Source organism: Frieseomelitta varia, unplaced genomic scaffold (genome assembly GCF_011392965.1).
Source record: "Frieseomelitta varia isolate USP_RPSP 00005682 unplaced genomic scaffold, Fvar_1.2 scaffold_285, whole genome shotgun sequence".
Classification (NCBI taxonomy): domain Eukaryota; kingdom Metazoa; phylum Arthropoda; class Insecta; order Hymenoptera; family Apidae; genus Frieseomelitta; species Frieseomelitta varia.
Window position 1 is genome coordinate 113155 of NW_025110018.1, and position 21842 is coordinate 134996.

Consider the following 21842-nt stretch of genomic DNA (forward strand, 5'->3'; position numbering starts at 1 on the left):
ATCGAGAAACGAAAAGAGACGACGCGAGATAGAGTGGATTCGCGTGGTCTCGCACTCGATGTCGTCGCTCGTTGTAAATGATAATAAGCGGACAACCAAATTCGCGAAGGACAATTTGTCCCGCGCTAATTCCTCGCGACTAATCGTCTCTGTTGCTCCGCTTGAGTTTACACGATATCAGAAACGCGGACAACAACGATCGAGAGAGAGAGAGAGAGAGAGAAGGAGTGGTAAAAAGAACGGGATAAAAGCATCTACAGAGGGTGATAGAGGGAGGGGGGGAGGGGGGGAGACGAAACGGGGAGGAAACGGTCGTTGAAAAATTCATCGTGGCTGAAAGCCAGCGACGGACCACCTCGTGGATCGTCTTACAAGACGCGTTTCCGTCTTCGAGGGTCCTGATTGTGAGAAATGCATCGTGCTGTCGCGCGAGATAGGTGTCGTAAAGTATGCGGCCCTTGAGTTCTCCCGGGCAAAAAGGACGAGAGCAAGCGCCTGAAAAGACGCGGGGCGAGCAGAGAGACAGACAAAGAGAGAGAGAGAGAGAGAGAGAGAAACAGAGAGAAAGAGCGAGCACGGGCGTCGTGAGCGCGAAGGATAATTTATTGACTAATTAACGAGGATGTCCTTCATTACGGGTCGAGCAGCAGTCGTGGTCGCTTGCTCTCGCTCGGAACCGGCATTATTTGGCGCCCGAATATTTACGACCGCGTCCTCCTTCTCCGGCCGAGGAGGACCGGGGTCCTCCGCCCCGATACCGATGCCGATGCCGATGCTGATGCCGATGCTGATGCCGATGCCGATCCTGCTGCTGCTGTTGCTGCTGTTGCTGCTGCTGCTACTTTGCTCTGCTCTGTCCCTTGCTTGAGAAACAGAAACCACGTGAGGGAGGGGCACCACGGTGTTGGACAAGGAGAAAGAGGAAAGAGCGCGCGCGGACCCATAACGACGTGTCCCGATCTTACGGCGATTCGGGGAGTTGGAATTTCCTTGGACGATGGGGATCCAGACCGGGGCTGGATACGACACACACCGGCCCGGCGAAACTCGCGGGCGTTACTCTTCGGACAAAGGATCGCGCTTAAATCTTCGGCGAGACTCGTGCCAGCGCCTCTCCAACCCCTCGGGGCTCCCGCGTGAAGCTTGCCGTTCGAGTATCGGAAGCTGGTGGAACCACAGCCTGATCGCGGTGACTTGATTTTGGATCGCTGTCACTTGAAAAGTTAATCTGTTTCCCCGGACTTCTTAGCGCTTGATTGACCTCCTGACGTACGAGTCAAATGAAATAGGTAACTTGGTACACAAGCGTTGAAAAGAGTCATATCAAGAAGAATATTTTCTTATATCTTTATATACGTGTCGACCAGCGAACGTCACTCTCGATTTTAGTTTAAGAAACGAGTGACGTCCGCCATGTCAAAGGGTTAATCGTTCGAGAGTTACAAATATAGTACGATTATAGTATACTCTATTCTTGTTTCGATTTTGATTTTCTAACGATTGATAAATTTCTGCTTAATTTCGCTAATTTACGGATCATGATTAATCGTCCAACATTCTCTGTGAAATTGAAATTGCACGTCGTGTTGATCCGGCAGAAAAATAGTGTCCAAATTGCTCGCCGAATTAATCAGATCGGGCAACCAAAGCTAATCCTGCGAAATCGACTAGATCTAACAGACCAGTAAACTTTGTCCAAGAAACGACCTACACGCGGAGTCGACAAAGAGTCGTAGAACGAAAAGGAACGAAAAAGGAATCCGCAGAGGGCTGTGCGTGCCTGTCCTTCGAGCATCTTTATCGCGAGTTTATCACGGGGTGAACAAGGAAACCGATACACACAGACCGAAAGAAAAAGTAACGCGAAATTAGTGTGAACTGCAAAGTGCTAAGAAGTCGCGACAGGATGGTTAGGTACACCGCTTAATGAAGATATAACGAGCCTGGCGCCCCGTGGGGTTGGCACGACGACGTCGGCACCGAGACGCCCCCCACCTTTCATTCCCCAACGCGTCCTCGTCGTTTCTGCAGCGGCGAGCAAGCAAGCAGCAAGTAAGCAAGCAAGGAAGCAAGCAACCAGGCAGGCAGGCGAGCAGGCGAGCAAACACAGCAGCAGCAGCAGCCCCTTCTTCTCGCAACGAGTCTGCGAGCCTCGGGTTACGCCAGAACACTCGTCCTCTTTACGATCGTCGTAGCCGGGCAGCAGCCGTGGCTCGCGAAATTCCGCGGACTTTATTCCCCTAATTACACTCGGCAACTTATGTCACTGGCAGCCAGGGATCCTCCCCTCGCGATGCCGCTTCACCGCGTCATTTATCCCGACAGTTAATAACGTTCAACGATTTAACGCGCTGTTTGCCATTTCACAGATACGGACGACGATCGACCACGATTCTGCGGCGATCGATCGATGCGACGATTGTTGCAAGTAGACTGACGGATTTTCCAGCGAAGAAATTTTCAAAGTAGACGCAAGTTGTGGCATTTTTTAAGTGAGAATCTCGTTCGTGCGAAAATTTCCCCGGGACGGAATTTTAATAATAAAGCAGAATAAACTTTTCCTCGGAGTCTCTCCCCTTCCCCTCCTGTACGAACGCGACAGTTGAAAATACCGTACAAGGAAGCGTCTCTCTGTTGTATCAGACGAGGCGAGGGCGTCTGACGTGCGTGCGGCTGACGCTCATAGGAAAGCCCTTCCCTAAAAAGGAGATTTTGTCGGTGTAGAGCGGTCGTGTCACCAGCGTGGACGTCTTATCTCTTATCCCGAAGAAAGCGCTATAAATTACGCTGTTCGAGTTCAATTTCGTAGGCAGTTCGGTTAATCGCCAGGTGATTGATCGTACCAAGGTTTATCCAGATGAATCCACGCAATACTTTCTACCGTGACAGCAGAGCTCTCTCTCTCTCTATCTTTCTCTCGTATACGGTCGTCGGTTTCGGCCTCCCCTCTCTCTTCTTCTACTTCCTTTCTTTCTTTCTTTCTTTCTTTTTTTCATTCGTGAAAGAAGAAACCGAAAGAGAGAAAGAGAGAGAGGACCCTCACCCTTTACGACGATTCGGTGTCGCAAAGTTCGCGAGGACTCGCTGGCATTCTATCCCGCGGAACAACGAACGAACGGCAAGTGTGGAGACTCGAAAGCGGAATGGGCCGAGGGCGGACGATATATTTTCCCTCGATGGCTGGGACACGGGCTCGCGTGTCTACACGCGTGAGAGCTCGATGCCACGTCGCGAGGAGACAGCGGGTGTCGGCCGGTACACGCACAAGCGCCGAAACGCCATCTTAATTATCGGCTGCGATTATTTATGTCGTGTCACACCGTCGCACCGAGAGGCTCGCCGTGGCCGGCGTATACTCTTCTTCTTCGGTGCTTGTCCCTTAGGCCGAACGTTTCGACACCCGCGCGCGCAAAACCTGCCAACCACTTTCCCGCTCTTCTCTTCTCTTCTCTTCTCTTCTCATTCTCCCAAACGCGATCGCGCGTTTTAAAGTTCTTCGAGTTCCAAGTGACTTTCAACTTGTTCGCTCGCCAATTCCAATTTCTGCTAGTGTCAACGAGCATGAATTTGATGGAACGAGCATCCGTGTGGCTTGTTCCTGAAGACAATACTTGACGGTATATCCTTCAGTTCAGAGAATCCTCGAATGTTAAAAGTGGATGATTTTTAAGCGTATTTCTGTTTCTCTATATGCTTCTGGCGCGCGTTTGTTGCTAAATCAAGATTTAGATTTCTTTGTTTCAAAGTTGGAATAACTATAGAATTTTACACGTGTACATCGTTCTTTCTTTTTTTTTTTTTTTTTTCTTGACGAAAATAAATGTAGACACGTTTTTTGATTCGTTCTGTCTATTCCATTCTTGCCGGTTCCTCGCAATAAATTCGTACCGTTCGTCTGACGTACGCGTTTTTTGGACTGACAACCGGCCAGTCGATTCCTCTCCTTTAGCCGTGAAATTTCGAAACGATCGGGGCCAGAGCCGGCGAGAGGATCGGGCGCCAATTAATACCGTGAATCCCGTATCGCGTGGAAGGGCCGCGTGGCCTGTGAGAAGGACGCTGCGCGGCCGGAGACAGAGAGATACACCGCGTTAGGGAAGACGACGGGGGATAGGGAGGAGGCGAGTTGCCAGGACTGGAAAAGGGGACCCACGGGGATTGATGGCCACCACCTTTAATGCCGTTTGTATGTAGCGGCGCGCGTAAGCGCCTCGCCTTACAGTAATTAGCTCAACAAACGCGCCACCCTGTCCCATCAATTGCTACCCTACGCTTTCGCTTCTCTCTCTTCTCCCATTCGAGATCTCTCGCACTCTCTAGGACTCTGCTTATACGCACGCAACTTCTGTATCTCAGCGCCCCTTGCCCCTCGGTTGCCGCAGAGTTTCTCTCTTTGTCGGTGCTCATCGGGTCTTGTTCTTCCGTGCTCTCTCTCTCTCTTTCTCTCTCTTTCTCTCTATCTCTGTCTCTCTCGCACGGAGCTCGACACTCTCACGTATCTTGAATTAAACATTCGATGCCTCCTGTCTTGGGCGGCGTGCGCGCACCTCTTGCGTCGGGAATGCAAATGCAGAAACGTGGCTGTGGGATGTGTGCGTGCACGTATGTACATACGTACGTGCACACGTAGGAAAGGGTGGAGAACACGGGCTGGACGAAGCGGAGGTCGAGAGAGGAAGGAAGAGGGGTGTTATCCTCGAGCGACGAATTAAAGGATACGCCGAAACCCGATTGAAAAACCACGATGCGCGCATCCGTGCGTGTACAGCAAGCCTCGCGATCCTCGCTCCCCACATCGAGCTCGCGCGCTCGCTCGTTTCACCAACGGAGTGCTCTACCGTCGTCGTATCTTGCCGATTTAAGACCACGTGCTCCGCTTCCACGACCACCGCCAATACCAGAAGGGCCTCCTCTCATCGCGTGGAGATCGCCGTTTTCTATATTAAGAACGAATCGTCGTGTAAATTACTCGGCAATTGCGCGTTCCGATGAAAGTGACGACGACGATTCGTCGTCGGACCGGTTGACTCGGTTTCGCTCGGCCGCGGTGATCTCTCGCGATCGTTGGTATTACTTAGGTATTACGCGAGATACGTAATTATTACGTTTGTTAAGGAGGCAATGTATTTGGGCAGACGAAGCTCTTCCCTTTCGGTACGAATAATTACTTGCGAAAGGAAATTCCACTTAAATTGAATGCCACAATAATATGCACACAGGGATATTTGATGATGAAAGAACAAGATTTATCAATTTTTGCTGTTTACAGCATTTTTCACGAAGGCTCTTCGATTGTTGCATTTGTTTAAATAAAGCGACGAAGGTTCGACTTTCATTTTGGACTTTTTTAAGACTCATTGAAGGACTTTTGATTAATCAACGTTGCAATCCTTTCTAACTTTTTTTTTTTTCTTAGATTTAACTTGGATTCAGATCACCCAATTTAACATTGTCTTTTGACATCGAAAAGGAACTCTAAAGATTTGTTTAATATTTCTTTCGTTATTGTATCTTTCATCTGGATGAAGAAATCGAAGTAACTATCTATGATGAAATACTGCTTGATCCTTAACTAATTAATTTAATTTAATTTAATTTAATTTCATCACTGATCCCCGCATGGCAGAGAATGTAATACGCAAAATAAAACTCAATATCCCAAAATTTTAGTCATCTGCAACTTAACGACACCATTATAGTTAATCGGATTTTTGCAGCCGGCGCTGCAATAAGTAAAATAATGATATTAATGACAATGAAATTAAAGTACTTCACAGTAACAGAAATCGGACCGACGTAGCGAACATTCCCTCCAATTTTCATCCAATTTGAAAGTTGTACATCTTTAGAAACACACTCCTGCTCAAAATTCCCGGGCCACGTGTTATCCTGAATATTCAGCACTTATTATCTTTATCCGTTTAATTTCCACGTGCATTTTGTAATATGCGAAAATTTTTCTACGAAAAACGCCGTTACATTTTCGATCCTTTGTCGAATACATCATTCGTCTTTTTTCTTGCTTGCATTCTCAATTCTGAAACGGGGTGTATATCAATTCGATCTGCGAGACTTTTAAGCGGTCGAAGCGATCGAGAGAGAGAGAGAGAGAAAGAGAGTGAACATGACAAATTCAGCCGCAAGTTAAGTATCCGTCGTATCATCGGCTATCGATTATATTCCTAGATTTTTTTCCTAGAACCGATACGATATCCACCGACCGGGGCTTCTGCTATCGGATAAACCCCGGTGCAGCCGGTGCTAGCCAACCTACCCCGGGTATGTTTTTCATTTAAAAGGATGCCAATGGTTTCAACTCGTATCGACGGCGGTATATACGGTGAAAGATGTAATCGCCGAGAACGGGCAAGATCGATACGATATAGAGCAAATATGACGGCGCGTTAACTGGGAATGCCGGGAGGAAGATTTTCCGATGACATCCCCCTTGGGAGCAGCAAATGCCTCCGCGTCCCCTCTGTGTTCTTTATCACCGTCCCGGAATGCTTGATAACGTTTGATTTGTTTCAATCGTAAATATCAAGACCGCGCAATATGGCTCCCTCTCTTTGCAACGGCGGGTGGGAAGGGCGAGGGAGGGATCGCGTAGGTGGTGTCGATACAGCCTCGCGTACTCGCAACGATACGTGCTGGCATGCACGAGACGCCTGCATCGTAGCGTCGCGCGACGTAATTGCGTGGCACGTTGCGTTATTAAACGTTGGCCAGACTGTGCTTGAACCGAGTCGACCGGTTCTCGACGGCGGATCTCCCTCCTCACTTTCGTCCGAACGAGCCGGAACTTTGCGGAAAGAAGCCAGATCTATAAGTAGTCAAACTGAAGCGAAAGCAAATCTCTGTTAATTGACCCTCTATGAGTAGGATTTCGATGCGTGTGCAACGTTTGAACTGAACTGAAATCCTCTAAACTGAACTAGAATACATGTAGAAGTAGCAACATGTGAAAAGACACGTACACGCGGACTGAAATTTCAAATATAACATTAGAAGAGTTATGCAGATGATCTCTCACAGTCAACAGTAAAATAATTAGTTTGCTTATTAAAGATTCAATATATTGAGTAAATATTGTCAGAGCGTATCCTTAATTTATTACACGCTCTTAATTCAGTTCTTAGTTTCTGGTTATGAATATTAACCACTCAGGGGGTTGATTTTAATAATTCTTTAATACACGCTCCACGTGTACACGTCGAAAACCGCGATCCCTAATTAATCGACCAGTTGAAGCCGCGAATTTGAACGGTACAGGAATCGCCGAAACTTCGGCCTGCTGTTTCGGGGCCTTTATAAATCCATCTTTCTTTTTAAGGCCGAAGGTTCTGCGTGGTGCGCCTCCTTCGAGCCGGACGGGAAGAAAGAGAGAGAAAAGGTTTAGGACGACGAGAGAACGGGGAACCAGGGGGCTAGAGAGGGAGAGGGGAAGGAAGGATGTGGCGTTCGGGTCCGTGGTGATTTAAGGGCGTCGCTTTACGTGTATCACACCGCGGCTCGTCCGTTACGAGAGACCACGAAGAAGACGAAGGTTCGGTGTTGTCTCTGGGACCGTTCATTCGTATCTATCTGAGGAACGTTCGTTTGTCTTGGTGAGGTAGCGCGAGACCATAGGTACATTCCGACAGATATAGCCTGGTTACACCACAGACCGCTGAAACACTGGGCCCAAACGATCCAGTTGAGTTGATTTGTGACTACCAGTGAATCGCGGTCGGATGCTTTATGAACCGATCAGCCAGCTTCGAGCGACCACCATATGGGCCCATAAACGTCACGGCTTTCGGCTATGAGAGGCAACAAACGGAAGAAATGCGTTTCAGGCGAGTTGCGTTTCGTCGTTCGACGTTTCTTCGAACTTTGCGTCGATTTCGCTCGCGATCGTCGTTTATTACGACTGGCAACCTTGAAGAGGCAGATAACAGAGCAGACGTCACATATATGTTTGCGATACAGTTTATGTCTGACTTAGGAAACATGATTTTATATTCATTTTCAATTAATCGCAAATTTGAGAGATTTGTTTCACAGTTTCGTAACGATAATGTACTAATGAGATGTAATAATCAAGCAATAAGTATGTATATACAGAATATGAATATATGAGTACGTAACTTTCAAATTATGCGGCATTATGATTGGACGTTGTTAATATTATCATTTTAAACACGTAATAAATAATTTCATGAAATGATTACACTCATGAATCATAACAGATAATCGAACGTTGAAATCCTTGTTATGATCTATATAAAAGTACATGTTCGTACTGAATACTTTGCGACTTGAAATATAAAAATTCGCCAATCATTACAAGTGGACTTTCGAAATGGTATTCACAAACAGCGTGGCAATAAATGTGACAACTATAAATCGTACGTCACACAATTAAGTATGACAATAGATAAATTGTTTAAAGCAATCTCTGCAGAGCATTACGTATTGCGGTGTATTTGTATAATTAAAATCTCCCAATGTAATTATGATTATAATTTGACGTGCGCGCAAGTGTGTACCCGCGAAAGAAGTCGCAAGCATCGTGAAAAGATAATATTTGGCATAGTTTCTGTTAGTTGGAAGTTCACGAGCGCGAGGATAAGTGGAATATCTTTGGATTCGAATTAGGGCCAATTTAGCATCCTGTTCGTGGTAAGTCTTTGCCGCACGAAGTCGATAATCGTCGCCCGAGACAATTCCACTGGTTCCTGGCGGGGGCACGGTTCCGCGACAGTCTCTGTGTTCGATAATATATGCGCCAAAGATTCAGCAGACGATTCGTAGTGCGATACCAGAAGCCGAAGGGGCTGTGACTGTTCGAGAGCGGTTAAGTTAGGTTAGTCCGGCTCGTCGGGTAGAACGCGGATTTCTACGTAAACTCGCTCGGCAGATACAATCTGCCGGGACCCTAGTGCGTCCGATCCTCGTGAACTTCGATGCTCGACCACCACCTTATACGTGTGTTCCACGTGTGTACAGTAACGTATCGGTTTAGGTCGCTCTCGAGACTTTGTACCGCGACCCCTCAGTCCGTATCGTCGTCAATAACGAGTTAACCCCTTAACTGTATAAACCGCGATAGTATAAATTTTCTTGACAAAAGAAAATTGTCTAAATGGAGTTGAACAAGTGATTGAGGATTAATACGCGTGACCCTTGGTCTTTCTGTGTAATGTCGCTGTAAACAAGATTGGACAATGTGTATCTAGTCTAACTGATGATTGAGGACTATGATTAATGAGACTGATGTATTTAATAATCGTAAAATAGGATAGCTCGCGCAGAAATATACCAACCCTTGAATGACAGTACGAATCATACAATTTTGCGAATACCTTTATTCTTAAAAAAGACTCACCAATTCTTGCATTATAAAATTTACCAAGACATTGTTCCACCGCTGCACGATACCGATCCATAAAAATTATTAAAAAATTGTAAATAATATTAATTACACTACTCGTTATTGAATAAATCAAAATCTTAGGTCAGGTCAGATTCATTAATACAAAAGATTGGTAATTTTCTGCACAATTTCGTTCAAATATATCGTCTTTATATTTGATACTCTGCTCAAATCTTATTCATGGCTAAACGAATTATCAAGGAACTGAATCGTTCCGCGATTTGCAAAATTATCCTAGACTATCTTTATAGTCGTTTTTCATTAGGAAATTGAAAGATGGACAGAAGCGATGTACAAAATTATACAAGATACTAAATAGATGAATTAAACTAGGTCCTGGTTATTTTCCCAGTTATTTTCACAAAAATCCTCTATCTAATTATCTTCGACGATACGGCAAGAGACGGCGTTGTTATTAAAATCATCTCCACCCCTCCTCCGTAAAGGGAAATTTTCGGTAGCAAGGGCACGCGTTGCAACGCGTTGAAGAGAAAGAGGGCTAAGGAGGGAGAAAGAGGGACAATAGTTGGAGCAGGAGTGTGCGTCTTCTGGAGGCAAGACGGTCACGATCTGTACGGCCTCCGCCCGTTGTCCGGGATCCAGAAGCAAGGAGGTAGTATCTTATTATCCTATACCGGCAACCACGGTGACAACCCTTATAAGGGCTGTCCGTGCTCCTTTTGCCGTACACGCGTGAGTTCGAGCCAGGTAGCAGCTACGCCGACGACAACGAGAGTACTACGAATGGTGCTGCGCGCTCGCTACAACCTTACGGAAAAATTGCTATCCCCATTAACATCGGCCGTTTACAATGCGATCCGGTAACGAGCTATTATACGACGGGCTATGTAAACTTTTCGATATGATCGAGCTTCGCCGTGCTTGATTTAAATAATCAGGCTGGAACAGGACTGACTCTGCACTTAAATTCTGCAAGAAACTGACTAGATTCAGTATGGATGAATGACGCGACCGCGAGGGAAATTTGAGTTATACGAAACTGCTTGTAATTTCATCTGAATGCCATGACGAGACAGGATTGTCTCGACCAATCAGAACATGTGTGCAGGAATTATATTTTTTACTGCAAACGTGCATGGGGTATATTGTCTTGAACATATTAATGCCAAATAGCCTGACTTATTAATAGTGAATAATCGATTGTTCAAATTTTTCGGTGATGCGTAAATATATGCTCGCGAATGTAAATGTCTTGTAGTATCTATATACACGTTTAGATTCGTGAGAAATTTTATCAATATAATCGCGATAGTCGTATCTTATTGCAGCGTTGAATTTGATATGAAATTCCAAAAATGTCCCCTATATATTCATAAAAAGTGTTTATAAGAGTCTCTATACTTATACACTCCTATAAGAATATTAGCCAGAACATGTATTCACAACTGAAACACGTGAGACAACTGAAGTAACTATACCTACGTCTAGAAGTTTGCAATAATTGTAATAACTTATAATTTAAGCCCTTGTGTAATTATCGAAACGACGGCTGTAAGGACGACGTTGCTCGTTTAGATCGAGCATCAATTTTCACTTCCGTCGCAATGTACGCAACGTCTGCGTGTTTCTCAGGATCCGTCACGTTCACGGGGAAATTCCTTTCCCTCGGTAAATCTCGGCTCGTGACTCACTCCACGATTCCTTTCCAGCCTCTTCCTCAACGGCGAACACGATCCGCGGGTATTCGCATAAAAGACGAAAGTCGATTATCCGCGCGTCTCTCCGCGGTGACCTTGAACCTGCTGCCGCCGACTCGGGTCGACGTATATGCAAGCCGGTGTTTCTACTTTCTTGGGTGTTAATCACAGCCAAGGTCACCCGGACTTTACTCGTATAGGTGAAAGAAGCTCGAGAGAGCAGAAAGGCAGTAGAAAAGAAAGAGGCAGCGGAGAGATAGGAAGAGTGAGAGAAAGAAAGAGAGAGAGAGAGAGAGAGAGAGAGAGAGAGAAAGGAGGGAGAAAAAGGGGACAACAGAGGGGAAGGATGGACCAAGAATATACACCCGTGAGTTCCTCACGGACACGCTGTTACGACGAACGGCCGATCCGTTACGTCGAACACTCTAAAGACCCACTTTAATCATGATCGCTGGAAAGATCGGTGCGATCGTGATCCATCGATCGCCTGGCCGGGACGTGTTTACGTGCTCGTTGGCGTCGTTACCTTATGCTAATCGATGCCTACACCTGTCGGGCGACGTGCTCCGACGTTTAAACGACTCCCCCGTCTGAATTATTCGCGGCCAAAACTGTCGTCGCCGTCTTCCTTTTTCCACTCGGCGCCTTCTTCGTCCCCCCCCCCCTCCCCTCTCCTCTCCCCCTCCCTGTCCCCTTGCCTATTCTCTCTCGTTTCTTTCCTTCCTTTCTTGCTTTCCTTTTTTTCTCTTCTTTTTCTTTCAACCTTCCGCCAGGATTCGACGTGTTCCGTCGCGATAAAATATAATGACAAATCAAATAAAACCGGACACGATGCCGAGAGCGAAAGCATTTCGGGACGTTCCTCCAATCTCTCAAAGAAGAACGTGCCGCGACGCGAACGTTAACGTTATAAATAGATCCTCGCGTTGACAAGGTCGACGCGAGCAGGATCATCGAGGAATTCACGCGCAGATTTGCAGATTTGTTATCCGACGAGCAGAAAGAGCATCAGTCGAACGAACATACGTATCTTGGGTTCTAGAAAGCGAGAGCCGAGTTGCACCCGGGGACGATCTAATTTACGAAAGCGGAGCGCGGCGCCGCGTGTGTTTCGGAGGACGGCACCGAGGCTAGCTTATCGGCTCGTTAGTTTTCGGTGGCCGGGGCCCGGCATTTAAACGAACCATCCCCGATGGTGCTAGCCGCGAGAGAGGCAAGAGCGAGAGCATCGGGAGGTGCCCGTTCGGCTCGGTAATGATCCTTTCGTGGGTCATCAACGTTACGCTGGTGGACATGCATGTGCGGAGGAGGCGAGTCGTACGAGGTAGGAGGAGGGTTGGCGAGCGAGAGGGGTGCGGAACGGTGGCCGGTGCATTATATGCAGAACAGGGTGCACCATAGTGCGCCGGAGAGCCGAGTCAAGTGGCGAAGGGTGAGAAGGGAGAGCAAAGAAGAAGATGGGGGCCGCAGATAGGAGAGGGACGAAGGGGGAGGGGGTGAGGCGGAGGGGCACCGGTGGCATTGCCACGACCAAGAGGAAGAGAGAGTGAGAGAGCGTGCCCTGGGACGGAAAGATAGAGATAGAGATGAAGATGGAGACGGAAGAAGAGAAAGAGAAGGTGATGGAGGAGGAGGAGGAGGTGGGGGAGAGAAAGACGGAGAGGTAGCCACTGGGCAGTCTCCTCGCGCGAGGATTTATATCACGGTGCCTCTACTCGCACACAGACACACCTGACTTATGCAAAACGAGAAGCCCACGTCCCCTTGCACCCAAATAAATGTCACCGGGAAACAAAAACGTTCCTCCTCCTGTCTTTTCTGGCCGTAGGCCCGGCGCGAGTTCGCGCAGACCCGTACCAAACGAACGAATTCGGGTTCTCCGCGCCGCGGAGGGGTACGACCCCTTTTCGTGCATCCTGCCCTTCGGGATTCGTTCTACGCGCACGGCGCGCCCGTGGTAGTCTACTCAAACGAGAAGGGGCCAACCATATTTCAATGACGTCACTGGTGGTACAAAAGCACGCGTGTGGAGGATGGCCGGGGCCGCGCGACTCGCAATCTGCAAGGAGCGCCCCAGAACTCGCCGGATCTACTCGCGCGCGGTGACAAAGCACCTGCTGTCCCTTCGTGCCTTCCAGTATTCCAGCTCCTCCGTTCTTCTCCTCTTCTTGCGACTGCTGTTGCCCTTTCCATCCCTCCTCTTCCACTCCCTGCCACAACCTTTCTTTTTGCATTTTTCTTTCCGCTCCGCTCCGTTCCGTACCTATTCTCGCGCGTTCCTTGCCCCCTTTTAGCAATCCTCCTTCTTGCACCCTTCTACTCCATCTTCGTCCCCCGCCTTCGTGTACCATTCGTTGATCTTTCAGGTATCTGATTTATTCCAGGCGTTTCGTCTGCGTATATCGAGATGACTCCTCGTCTCTCTACGAGCGTCAACTCCTCGTTCTTGTACGCGTGTCCTCGAGGTACTCGACGAAGAGAGGAGATACCGAGAACCTGACGAGGAAACGGAAGTGGGAATCTCAGCGTACCGCAGGCGCCATCTTCACGAAAGCTTGCCAACCGACGGATCCGTGGCGTACTCGCCTGATGTCCGGCCCTCCTTTTACCGTAGGTAACTCCCACGTCGGTTTGCCTTCCGTTGCTCTTATTTTCCGCTGGCTTTACCTGATTCTGACGGGCGATCGAACACCGACGTAAATATTGAGTATTTCTGCGAAACGGCTGCCAAATCCAGTCGCATCTTGCCGCTTATCGACAGATTCGGCGAATACCTTTAGGGAAACCTCTCCGCGAGCCGAGAATCAGATAAAGAATACGATTTTACGTTATAACGCCTCGAACAGAGACAGAGACAGAGACAGAGACAGAGACAGAAACAGAAACAGAGAGAAAGAGGTTTGAATTCGTCGGATAGGGCTCGATTTCACATTCGACCTTGCAAACGACCGGTTGAAATAGTCGAAGAGAACGGACGATTTATGTCGACCGGAACGCTATGACACGCGCGATCGTAGAGAAATCTCGTTCGAGAGGGACGAATGGCTGGACAGAGGGATCGGCCTGGACGAGAGGGGACGAATGGTTCTAACGCGAGCGACGTTGGACGTCGCGAGGGCTCACGCGGCGTTTGGTCCGGAGCCGGTGCATCGTCTGATGAAGATAACGCCAGCCTCCTTTGAATTACGAGCCAGGCCCGGCAATAATAAATTCCGGCAAACATTCATTTTCGTACACGCAACTTTATGTCGTCCTTAGCCGGACTAAGCGCTCTCCACCGATGTCATTTAGCATCCCGGTGATGGTCCTAATAGCCGGGTCCTCCCGGTTCAATGGACGGCCCTTTTAGGATTTACAGTACACCACCGACCGCCGGTACATCTTGTCGATGATACTTTGTTTGCCTTCGCTGTCCGTTTCTACCTTGCTTAAAAAGGAGGGCCATCGCCTCCGCGAATATCTTCACGAGGGCACGGCAGGCGTTTATTGCAATTTCACATGCTATATAACCGTATTATTCCGTAATCGTCTTATTCATAATCTCTATCGTACGATGGAGATACACTTTCGAAAGGTACATACGTTCCGTTCTTATTGTGGTAATTCGTGTAACCGGAAGATCAATAAACTTTAATCATAATCTTAATAATAATAATAATTAATAATACTAATAATAAACTTTAATTTATTAAACTATTTAACTTAATTAAATAATAAACTTTAATCTTATTAAAAGAAGCTTTAGTCTGATATTGAACTACATGTGTACTGCCCTGCGTAGATGTAGACCATTTAAAAGAAAAAGAATGAGTCATTGAGGAGCGGAGAAACTCGTGTCACAAGATCCATTTAAAAGGACAACTACTGAGGATCGTACAGTCAATGAACGACATCTATAATGGGGTCGTAAAATCAATGGTGAAGTTTACATACTTCGAGACCCGAAACTGTAATTTGAGACACCGAAGAGAGATAAGATTTCAAGACTCCATTCAAGTGCTCGTAGTGTCTTATAGTGCTCGTTGATTCTTCATTTCTAGTAGGGCATTTAAAAAGACAATGGATTTCAAACTGCTCCGTTTTATACAGAAACTTGATTTATCATTCGAAATGTTACTTAATTAATTTCTCTAAACTGAGATTTAAACTACTTTCGAATCCACGATTTTTTTTCGAAATTTCACAAGAATTTTCTAAATCTATTTATTTAAAAAAAAAAAAACATCCTAAACTCTTCAGAGTGATTTAGTTTGATTTTGGAATAAAATGACTGACTTTCGTTTCAAAGTTGGCCGAGGACGCAAAATAATTGTTCTTAATCCCGTCAATGTGAGTATGTTGATTGGTTGTGGACACTAAGGTGAAGAACAGAAGTTTATCGCGAACATATTTAAATTTCTCTTAATATTGAAAATATTTAAATTTCTCTTAATTTTATACAGCGTGAAATATCAAACGAATTTCTGGAACCATTATGGAACAAAATTGACAATGTAAAATGATGAAGAAGGAAGTTACAAGCGGAACCTAGTAATTAAGATCAAGATTGAATTTTTACACGTAATTCGTCGATGATTTATCGTGCAATCTCTGTTCTCGATTAACGTTCGTACGAATTCGCGGAACCGAATTGTCGACGAGCGTTCACCGGTTCACAGATCGATTTCGAGACGAACGATCGGTTCTCCTTTCCACAGAAACACGGTCGAACGAGGGGGGGGGGGGTCATGGGAGTCAGTCGAGGTCACGAAATCCCCCGGTTCTTAAGATCGTTAAGATTGAATTCTCTCTGTTCGGTAGTCGTGCATCCGCGGCAAAAAACACCGGAGAAATGTTTTCGCACTAATTGGAGTGCAGTTATCGCGAACAGGGAGGCACGGAGAATCGTTTCCACGGAATCGTGGATCTAGCAACCGCGCCGGGCCCCCGCGCTCGGTTCGACGAAGCCTAGCAGCGTAAGGAATGAAAAGCGCAACGACGCCTCGCCGGAGATAATGCCGATAAGGCCGACGACGCGAGCGCGGGGTTGGCGAGGGAGAAAAGAAAGCCGGTCCCGATTTTAATTGAGCCCCCAAGAATTAAAAGAGAGATCTCGAGGATCGCCAAAGGGAGGAGAGCGTCAGGCGGCAACCAAGGGGAACGAAGGTAGGAGAGGAAAGGACAAGATGGAAAGGAAAGGGGGAGTATAGGGGCCAGAAAGCGTCGGGAACACCCGTGGCTACGGCCAATCGCCTCCGCGGATGGAGGCCTGGCACGATGGACGGACCAGAATTATGGGCTCCTCGCACGAGAATCGCGCGCAACCGCTCGCGAGACGCTTCAGCTTTTGCGCCCGAGTCGATTTACGTTCTCCACCGGATACTTCCGCGAAGATTGATCGATAAACGTCCTCCGGACACACACCGTTCCCTACTCCACCACTCCTCCTTTCCGAGTTTACGTGGCATGTCGAACCATCATCGAGCAGGGGTGTGTGCTCGTTTCTCTCGGTTGATCGAGATCATGAGATGACACGTTGATGATGAATTCGGTATGTAGAGAATAACATTCAACTGTGTATCACCGGTGGTACAAATTAATTTTTCGAGAAAATAGGAATTTATTTATTTTTATTGGTACAGATAGAAAAAGTATCATTTTTTGCACGCCGTCTGATGGAAAAAAAAAAACAGCGCCGGCGTGAACGTTAACCGCTCAATTTTTGTCAGTTTTTTTGCATCTCGGAAGCTTAATTTTGATTCTGTTTGTGTAGAAGTAAAAGATATGTAATGTTCTTTGATGTTATTATCATTTTACGGAACTCTTGCTTCGATTTTTCTTGGTTGATCAAAAGTTATTGCGAAGAGTCATTGGGAAAAGATATAGAGGCGCGGATGAAATTTCGTTAACGAACAACAGGAAGAGATGAGCGAAGCAGTAGAAGGGAATCTTGGTCGAAAATTAAAAGCGGCCTTGCACGCACGGTCGACGTTTCAAAGGCGTATTACATCGTCGAGAAGAAAATGCAAAGTTACCGAGGAAAGAGAGAGTAAAGTAATAAAAGAGGTCGCGAGCCGGGGCAATCCCGTCGAAACAAACGTTTTAATCCAGAAAACACGAGAGACTCTCGAGTGTGGAAGCATACACACACACACACTCACTCTCTCTCTCTCTTTCTTTCTCTTTCTCTCTCTGTCGCCCTCTTGCGCGAGCGCGCGCGTGAATATCCTGGGGTAAGTACGCGTGGGTGTTGGCGACGACGTATAATTTAAGGCTGCGAACGCAACGATTCAATTTCACAAGACCACGAAGTACGGCGCGCGGCGTATAAGCAAAACCAAGGTCCAGCGAGGAGGAAATAATCTCTTGATTTGTGCCGCGAATAAAATCACTCGATTCATTTTCGTCCGTGCACGACCTTATCTTCATGCACGCTGGGAAAACGATCGGAAGTCTGACGTTGCGGCACGTTTCGTATCCGCAATATTGTCAAAAATACCGGTGCCCGCTTACCGCCTACAGCTGCCTTAAATTCGTATCGAATTCGCTGTCGGGGATATTAACACATAAGTATACGCGTATACGTGGCTTATTGTACGCTGGAATAGGGGAGCCGAGAGATACCGAAACATACCGGAGATCTTCTCTCCTCGCGTACGATCCCTTACCGACGTGCATATCGTTCCTTGCCGTTTTATCTTTGCATCGTGCAAGCTCTGACCGATAGCAAGTGGAGAATAGCACTTGAAAGTTGTCTCCGTATTTCAAGATTGAGTACCTACGCGAACACGAGGATGAGCACGGAAACACAGAGCACGCGGACAGGAGGCACGACGAAAGGAGCAGACACGCGGACGATGGACGAAAAATAATTCGATTGGCAGCGGATTCGATTTAACGTGAGAACCGGACCAGTTGCAACCAAGGTGAGGCCAAGGTATCCGGGGCCGAAGGATCATGTCATACATACACGTGAATGTACGCGTGTGTGTGTGTGTGTGTGTGTGTGTGTGTGTGTGTGTGTGTGTGTGTGTGTGTGTGTGTGTGTATAGACAGATACAGGATACATACGTACACACAACGAGGCGCTCCACCTCGTCGGGGCTCATATAATTGCTGGCATCCATAACGCTGATGTATTTATGGCATTAACTCGCCTCTTTCTCGTACGCTGCCGCCCCCGACCCACCCCGCCGTGGCCATGCCCGTACCCGTCATGCAACCACAAGTAGAAATAATTGGTTGAAAACAGCGCGCTCTCAGGCGGCAATATATCCAGCTTACTCCCCGCTGTCGCATCGCTTAGATCACTTCCCCGCCACCAAAACTCGCCTGCCAGCCCGCCTCCTTCGTTCTCCACCTTCTTCGACTGATTCTCTCTTCCTTTCCCCCCTTCCAGGATTCTTCTTCGACGCCTTCCATTCCTCCGATTGCCTTTCTTCTTCGTCATCCTCGTCATCTCTTTCTTCGTTTCTTCTTTTTCTTCCTCTTCCTCCTCCTCCTCCTCTTCTTCTTCTTCTTCTTCTTCCTCCTCCTCCTCTACTTCTCCCTTCCCCCCTTTTTTTCTTCCCTCTGTGTTTCTCCTTCGTTGCTCGTTCTTCGCTGTTATCCACCGATTCACCTCACCCCACTCATTTGAATAGCTCTTATTTATGAAAATTGAATTGAATGCTTCTCATTTATGAAGGTAATTGGTACCTGTCACGAGTCCTGCCGTAGGATATCCTACTTTATACGCGGATAAGCGGCGATAATTATTCTTGCAATTGAATTTATTTCTATAAGTCTCGTTTTCTTTCCTACGCGGTCAACCGCCGCCGCCGCGTCCCTGCGTGCCGATCGTTCAAACCCCGTCGCGTGCACCGAGTGGCCGCGACTACCATCCGCGCATCCAACACGAGGGTGCAACCATTTTTTTTCAAAAGCGAGGCGCGATTGTCGCTTCCGCTCGACCGAGGAACCACCTCTCTCGGAGGTGACGAAGAGGCACCGATTTTCCTTGCGCGAGTTCCACTAGCTAGCTAGGAGTAAACCAGAACAACGGAACTAATACTAATCTCTGATAAATTATTGCCGAATAACCAGTATTTACCGTACCAGCATTCGTGGTGGCCGAATAATCAATGGTGCGTAATCAATTTCTAATACTATCCCGATAATTTATCGTTAGCCCTAGCAAAGTTCGGCCAACGTGGCATCGATAACGCGATCGGGGTCCTCCTACGTATCTACGCGCCGTAATATATACCCCGATCGTTTCTTATTTTACTCGGCCTTCCTTTCGCGCCGCGGTTGCACCGGTGCGCGAATTCACGCGACAACGAAACAAACGAGTTCTTACGAGCATGATTATAGCCACTCTTGCTTCTTCCCAAGTTCAAACCTGCCTGCCGGTTTGAAACTGAGTTTTCATCACTTTCTTTACGGCCTGTTTGGTTCCCTTTATTCGGTTCAAAATTTCCAGAAGTTATTCCGTTGTTCACGAGGTAAAATTGAGAAACGAAGAGTCAACCGCAGTCGATCAAATCTATAGAAACTAATTAACTTTGACTTTTAATTTGATTAATCTTTTTACAACATCGTGTAACTTGGAAATGTTTAAGATTTATCATAAAGATTGAGATACGCGTCATTCAGAACCTTACAAGTTAAAAAAATCGAAGAAGAACGATGACATTGCGAATAGAAGTTTTTAAGTTTCTTTTGTAATTTGCTATTATCTACGTTAACTTAATAAATGAATGCATGATATGCACGATTTTTCGAGAATCGGAAATTCATCACGTATACTTGTGGAACTTATAAAAGTGGAGCTGATTAGTTTGGAGCTCCTGAGGAATCCACATAATCAATTTTTATTTCATTTCTATTTCGTTAGTTATCCTCAAGCTTCAGATACCATAGCTCTACTTTCTCGTATTTATTAATGTCCTAAATAACGACTGATTCCATTTATTCTGTCGCGAAATATCTACCCAACGACAGTGAAAGAATAAAGAAACTGCGCGGTATGTTCGATCGTATCGTTGTCGCGATCAGATCGACAAACGCGATTGTTAAAGTAAACCGAGTGAACGTATCGCGACGAAACAAGTCCTGGCGCCGAAAAGTCTTCGTTTGTTCGTCGGCGAAACGAAAGAAGGAACAAACAGTATTTGTCGAGTTGCCGGCAGTTCTGGCCAATCGCTGTCACGTAACACGAAAATTATCGTCCCCTGATTGCCGCGTAATGCGTCCCGACGATTTCGCCAACGTCCAGGCGTTCGACTTTATCTTTCAGTCTTATTAAAGTTACCCGGTAGCGCGAACACGTACGATTATTCCATCTTTCTACCATCGACCATCGGTGCGTAATCGGTGTTATCCAAAAGCCTTCTCATTCTTTGATCTCCCATTTTTTTTTTCTTTTTTTTTTCTCGCTACGCTGTAATATGACAGAAGCTGTTGTGATTTTCCTCGAACTGGCGAAAAAAGAACGGACGTATAAAGGGATTGAAAAAGGGGATAACGAGCCACTCCCGTTTCCTCTCTCTCTCTCTCTCTCTCTCTCTCTCTCTCTCTCTCTCTCTCTCTCTCTCTCTCTCTCTCTCTTTGATCACGATATCGACTCCGAGGCACGACGTAGTCACGTCGACTGTTAAGAATAGTCGGCGTAAAAGGGCAGGAGGGAAGAAGAAGAAGAAGAAGCAGAAGAAGCGAAATAAAACGAGAAAGAAAAATGTGGAAACAGAGCTGGGTCGAAAAAGTGGCGGCAAAAATTTGCGAAGGTTTTTCGGAGAGTCGAGGTCGGTGTGGTCTCCGGGCCAAGAGAGAATCTGACGGTTAGAAAGGAATAGCATAGAGACCACGCAGACGTGGCGATAGGGCGTCAAAGAGGATCGAATGGCAGTAGGAGCGCTCGTCCTGGCGTCATCGGGACTCCTCCGTCATTAAGCACACCGGTCGGTCGGTGTCTAATTAAGCGGGACGTTAAGTGGGGGCGTTCGATAAAGCCAGGCCGTCCGATAAATTCGATTCGCCGGACAGCCGGTTAATACCCGGTGTATACCGGGGGATACCGGAGGGGCCAAGATAAAACGCGCGTTTTTCAGGAAGGTCTCGTTTCGCGAACAGAGGCGGAGGATGACGGACCGAAGTAAACGGAGTTCTACTCTCCGGGGGGAGGAGGATGGGCGGTATATGTATGTGTGTGTGTGTGTATGTATGGATCGTTCTTTCCTTGCTTTTCTCTTTAACCCTGGCTCGGTTCGTCTCCGCCGGAGACGACGTTCGTTCGTATAGGAAAGCGAAAGAGCGGAGATATGCAAACGTCTTGCCGCGAGACGGTTGAACATAACTCAGACACACGTACGCCAACGAACGACGCACACATGCCCGTACCACTGAGGACACTATAAACCTCGATACCGGGCGAATAAAATCCCGGATTTACAGTCCTGATACCGAGCGAGACGGTCCTGTCCTGTCCCGGTGCTGTCCTGTTTGTCGCTGTCGCACGGTGTGGGTTGGCTCATCAGTGATGGCCACGTCCCGCAGTATCTTTTCCCTCGGCATCGAGTAAACCGGCCAATCTCGGACTCGTACACGCGCGTGCATTCGAACTTACGCACACATTCGTTGCAGCCGAGAAAGAGAGAGAGAGAGAGAGAGAGAGAGAGAGAGAGAGAGAGAGTCGCGTTATGTCCGTACGGAAATCGACGTGTATACCTTCGAGACGGTCTCGAACTGTGCTAGTAACCGCACACTTTCGTTTGCTCGCGCAGGGACGCGTTGGTACGGCCTCCGTG